Genomic DNA, 5,681 nt, shown 5'->3' with positions numbered 1-5,681 from the left:
TAAAAAATTATAAAAAAAATAAGTGATAGTAAAGACCATGGCCTGTATCAGGCGCACCTTAGTCTCCAGAGAGACACCATTGCTCTTTAGTACTTTGGAGATACTATGTCAGAAAGTTTGAGGATGGCACAGAATAGAACAGGGTCCAGATCCATCTTCGTAGTGTTACTCTGGGTCATGTTCCACTCGATGGCACAACCAAACAATTTAAATAGGCTTAACTTTTTCTCATTAAACATAACTCCATTATTCAAAGGTAAATTAGTTGTAAATATATAGTATTACTATGATTCTTAATAGAAAGCAATTACAGCAGATTCCATATTAATCACAGTTCTTTCTGGGTGGAGGGAGAGTTAAGTCAGGACCAACTCATATATAAAACATAATGAATATTAATAATTGCAATAAAAATGGAATTGACTTTCCATTTTTCTCCTGTGGAGCAACTTGGATGATCTGAACCACATGACTCTGGGTTGACAGCACTTTCCCTTACCACTGAGCCACCAAATGATGGGGCAAATTTGCCTAAATACATTATCTTAGTAATTACTATTTTTAGTTTAATAAAATTTAAAGTTACATATTGATTAGCTTGAGCCCATTTTGTAGTGAATAGGCTTTTCTTTCTATTTGATAATGTCTTCGTGTATAAGATTTGAAACATGCTGAAAACATGTTGCAGTGCATGCATCCTCATGCACCCACCTATCTCAATTTTGAAGAGTATAGCACTTTGTGATACAACTTTTGCATGCATCTATTCCTCTATGATTCCATCTTATTTTACTTTGCCTTTCAGAGAAAGTTTCTGATATTAGTTCATACTCCTTATTTTTAATGCCTCACCATGCATATCTTTTACTAGAATGTATTACTTCTGTAATTGTTTTCTTTAAAGAAAAAAAAAATATGTAGCTGATTGAGCAAATAGTAACAGTACCGTTTGTTGAGTTTTGAGGTATGCATGCATTCACATGGCTGAAAGCCCTATTAAAATAGAGACCATCTCCATTAAATCTTGGGCCCCCTTTCCTGACCACTCTCCTTAACAACTCTCCCTGAATTAATGGTTTGTTTCATAATGTTGTTGTTGTTGTTAAGTGCTGTCGAGTCGCAGGTGACTCATAGTGACCCTATGAAGGACAGTCTTTGACGCTTGGGTGCTTTTCATCCTCTCTCCAAGTTCATAGGGTTTCCGGAGGCAAGCTATTATGGAAGTGGATGCCACTCCTCCTTCCACGCTTGTTTAATCGGGGATAGATTAATTTTTATTCCAGAACTATTCTAGAACTTCTTACAAATGAAATGAAATAAAATAAAATAGCATGAAATCTTTCAGTTCTGGCCTTTCTCACATGGGAGAAACTTTTTGCTATTCATCCAAGTTGTAATGTATCAGTATTTTTTTCATTTTTATGCTATTATAGTAAGTAATACAAAGTTTCATTTATCCATTCTGATTTATGAGTATTGAGATATTTCTGGCTCATATGAATAAAACTGCTAAGAAGACAAACACAAGCAGAATAATTATGAAGTGAGGATTTCAATCTAGCATGAGAATTTCTAAGATGGCTGTAGACTTCGTGCTTGGGGTCCACTTGTCTCCTGATGGAAGTGCAATAGGAAGACGATGATATAATTTACTGTGTCATTATTGTCAGCTGCTGTCCACTCTGCCCCTGGTCCATGGTGACTCCATACACACCATCATCTAGGCCATCACCACGTGCAGTTACACATTGTGCCCTTGTGAAGTAGGATCGTCACTAGCTGACTTTTAGAAGTAGATCATCAATCCTTCCTCCCATAATTAATTTTGGGTTTTTTGCAATTGCTGTTGTATTTCTTGTTGTTGTCATCATCATTGTTATTGTTATGATGTCAAGTTGCCTGTGACTCATAGTGACCCCATGTACAACAGCTCTGAACCTTGCTTCATCCTGTGCCAACCTTATTGTCTCTGACACACCTACCTCCATTCTCTTAGCAGTCCATGGTATATTCAATACTCTTCTCCAGCACCATAGCTTCAAGGCCTCAATTCTCCTTCTATCATCCCTAGTCGTTGTCCAGCTCTCTGACACATAATTTGCATGTAATTGCAAAGTCCATGGCCTGTGTCAGAGGCACCTTAGTCTCCAGACTGACATTGTTACCCTCATCTTTACAATTAGTTTTCCCCCATATTTTCCTGTGTAAGAGGCTGTTTCTATTCCTTTCATTCCTTTTCTTGATTACTTATAGTGTTTGAGTTTTTTAAAATCATTGTATGTACTAAATAACACAAAATTGGTAATATATTTGCAACAAATATTGTTCATTATAGGAGAATTTTCACTACTTAATCTGCTTCATTGTTGTTGTTGTTCTATGTCCTGGAGTCAGAACAGACCCATACCTGGCCCTACAATGGATTTTCAGAGGCAATAAATTGAACAGGAGAAGAATGTCCATCCTTCTCCCATGGAGCAGCTGGTGGATTTGAACTACGTGCCTTTGAGATTGTAGCACAGCTTCTTACTTCTAGGCCAACAGAGCTCCCTAATCTACTTCATAAAAAGAAACTAAAAGGAACAAACAACTCAAAAATACAAAACTAAAAAACAAAACAAAACAAAACAAACAAACAAAAAACCCAAAACAAACACCCAACCCCCAAAAAGTTTATTACCGTAGATTCAGGACTGACTCTGTGCTGGCATTCCATTGGTTTCTGAGGCTGTAAATCTCACACAAGGAGATTGCATGGTGGAATGTACTGCCAGTTAGAGATGTCCTTTGGATTAACACCACAACTCTTCATGGACTAGGCCACCAGAGCCACCTAAAACAGAACCAGGTGGAAAAGAGTGCTCCTTGGAGGTAAGGATTTTAAAGCTCTGTCTCACATATTCTCAGCATGTTGCCAGGAAGGACCAATCTTTGGAGAAGGATATCATGTTTGGAAGGGTAGAGTGTCAGCACAGGAGAGGAAGACCTTCAATGAGATAGATTGACATAGTGACTGGTAATGGGGGACGTTGTTTTGGAAACAGTAGAATTAGCTCAAGATACAGCAGGGTTCAGAGTTGCTGTCTGCTTTGACAGACCCCTAGTCATTGTTCAGCTATCTGATGCATAGCAAGTAATTGCAAAGACTAAGGCCTGGATCAGGTGCATCTTAGTCTCCAGACTGACATTGCTCTTCAGTACTTTGGAGAGGTCTCTGAAAGCAGACTTTTCCAGTGCAATTCATCTTTTAATTTCCTGACTGCTAATGACTTTGAGCTGTGGTGGTGAAGAGTATTGAATGCACCATGACTGTAAGGAGAACAAACACAATAATCCTGGAGAAGGTAAAACCAAGCTTCTCCTTGGAGGCAAGGATTCTGAAGCTTTATCTGACATGCTTTGAACATGTTGTAAAGAGGGACTACTCCTTGAAGAGGGACATCATCCTTGGGAGGGTGGAGGGACAGCGCAGGAGGGGAAGGCCCTCGATGAGATGGGTTGATTCAGTGACTGGGGTAATAGGGGTAGGTGTGTTGAAGATGGTGAGATTGGCATAGAACAGGGCAGAGTTTAGGGTTGTTGCACATAGGATCCCTTTGAGTAGCAGATGACTCGACAGCACATAACAATAACATCATCAAATAGATAGGGTATCTATGAATCACAGTGGACTCAATGGCTATTTTAATAATTTATCCTGCTAAGACTAATAGACTATTTATGAGAAGGCTCAGATCAGCATAGTCCCAAATGCTTATTTAGCTGTATGTGTCCATAATTTCTAACAAGAACAGCTCCATCCAGGGCTCGGTTCCTCAATTCCTTAATGGCTTTTGGGTTTGGATTCACTAGGTCTCCCAAAGACTCAGACCCATCAGCAGAATGACTCCAGTAAACATAAGTATGTAGGCTGCTTTTGGAGAAATTTGTGAAAAAAGGACCAGAACCCTGTAAATTGTCACTTGTGGCACAGTGGGTGACTGTGGTGATGGAGGATGGTGGTGCAGAGACCGGTGAACAGATGGAAGCTATGTCCCAGGTAAGCAAGCTTTTCCACAGGAAGAAAGCACCTAGTGCTGAGGTCACATAAGCTTATATAAGCTTCTAGTAGGATAGGCTTGTATCCCAGCCTAATAATCCTCTCTCCTTAGTACGATAATTACTTCAGCACAAAATAAACAATTAACCATTGGCTTGAGAAGACATATAACTAATCTTCGATACGCAGAATGGCACAAAACAACAACAATACATTTTTAGTTGTGTGTTGGAGCCAAAGGGAAGAATATCCAAGTTATAGGATAAAAGCAAAGGTAGCAAACAGCCTCAGAGAAACATGAGCATGTGTAACGTGTATGAATGACTTGATCCCCAGAGCAATCTTGTTCTCCCAAGATATTCCCTAGTCATACATTTCAAGTGAAATCCACGGTGGATGTCTGCTGGATCACAGTGTGGACTCCACACTGCAGGTCTCCTTAGGACATTGTGAGTGGCATGGGCCCATTGAGGTATGTATAACCAATGATTGCCCGTTTAATAGGAAAGGGAACACTTCTAATGTTATTCCATATACCAGAATGATCTTAAAAACAGACAATTTCCTTTTAATCCTCCTAGAGGTCTGTTGTTATTGCCATTGAGTTGGAAACAACTCATAGCTGCCACTCCAGCGGGTTTTCAGAGACAGTAAATCTCATGCGAGGAGATTATCAATCTTTCTTCCATGGAACTACTGGTGGATTCGAATTGCTATCCTTAAGGATTGCAGCGCAGATTCTTACCACTAGACCATGAGAGCTCCCTTAGCCTTAAAGCAGACATTGTCAGAGGGAACAGCCTTTGTAACAGAGACTTGTGCCAAGATGAGGAAGTCTGTAAAGAGGCTCCCGGTACCTTCAATACATGGGAAATCCCTGGCCAGTTTGAGGCAAGCACAAGCATGTACATGTTTTTTTCTATGGTGTACACTGTTTTGGTCTTTGGAGGAAAAAGGAAATACTTGCAGAATTTAGCTTCGCAGTAGTAGCAGAGATAAGAACAAAGGTCATACACGGCCAGGGCTTCTTGGGCTGGGGCAGTAAGAACAGGGGAATAATGGAGGCACTCCAATTATCTGTACAAAGCGGGAGGCCAAGGAGGCATCTAGGAAACCATTTCCAATGACCAGAAGCTCCATCCTGTACCGAGACCTCTCCTAACCCACCAATCTCCTCACTCCCTTACACCTGTGCCTCCCAGTACCCTCACTTACAGCCTTACTCTGCACACTTCCATGGCTTCCTCGTCCTTCGTCTTTTTCTTTGGCCCATCTGAGTATTCACTGGACACTTCCCTTCTACTTTCCTGCTCTATTTCCCCTACCATCTCCCCATGCCCCTCCTCCTCACTCCTCAAACTCTTCTCACCATCACTTAACTTCCTCATGACTCCTCCAATTACATCATTAACCCTCACTCAATGATGTCGCAAGGGCCCCTTCCATTTTCTCTTATACAAATTGACTCTTCTTGCTCTCACTTCCCAGGTCATCATTTGAAGTGTTTCTTTTATGAACTTTCTTTCTCCATCTTACCCCCATCTAAGAGTCTCTAGGCTTCCTTCATATCCCCATCCCCCATAACCGGCCTGTCTCTTCATCTTTAGAACTTTCTCTCCACCCTTGTCTTTTTTTTTTCAAT

The sequence above is a fragment of the Elephantulus edwardii genome, unplaced genomic scaffold (genome assembly GCF_000299155.1).
Source record: "Elephantulus edwardii isolate Elephantulus edwardi_28Jun2011 unplaced genomic scaffold, EleEdw1.0 scaffold00047, whole genome shotgun sequence".
Lineage (NCBI taxonomy): Eukaryota > Metazoa > Chordata > Mammalia > Macroscelidea > Macroscelididae > Elephantulus > Elephantulus edwardii.
The sequence above is the reverse complement of the archived record's forward strand: the minus strand, read 5'-3'. Positions refer to the sequence as shown.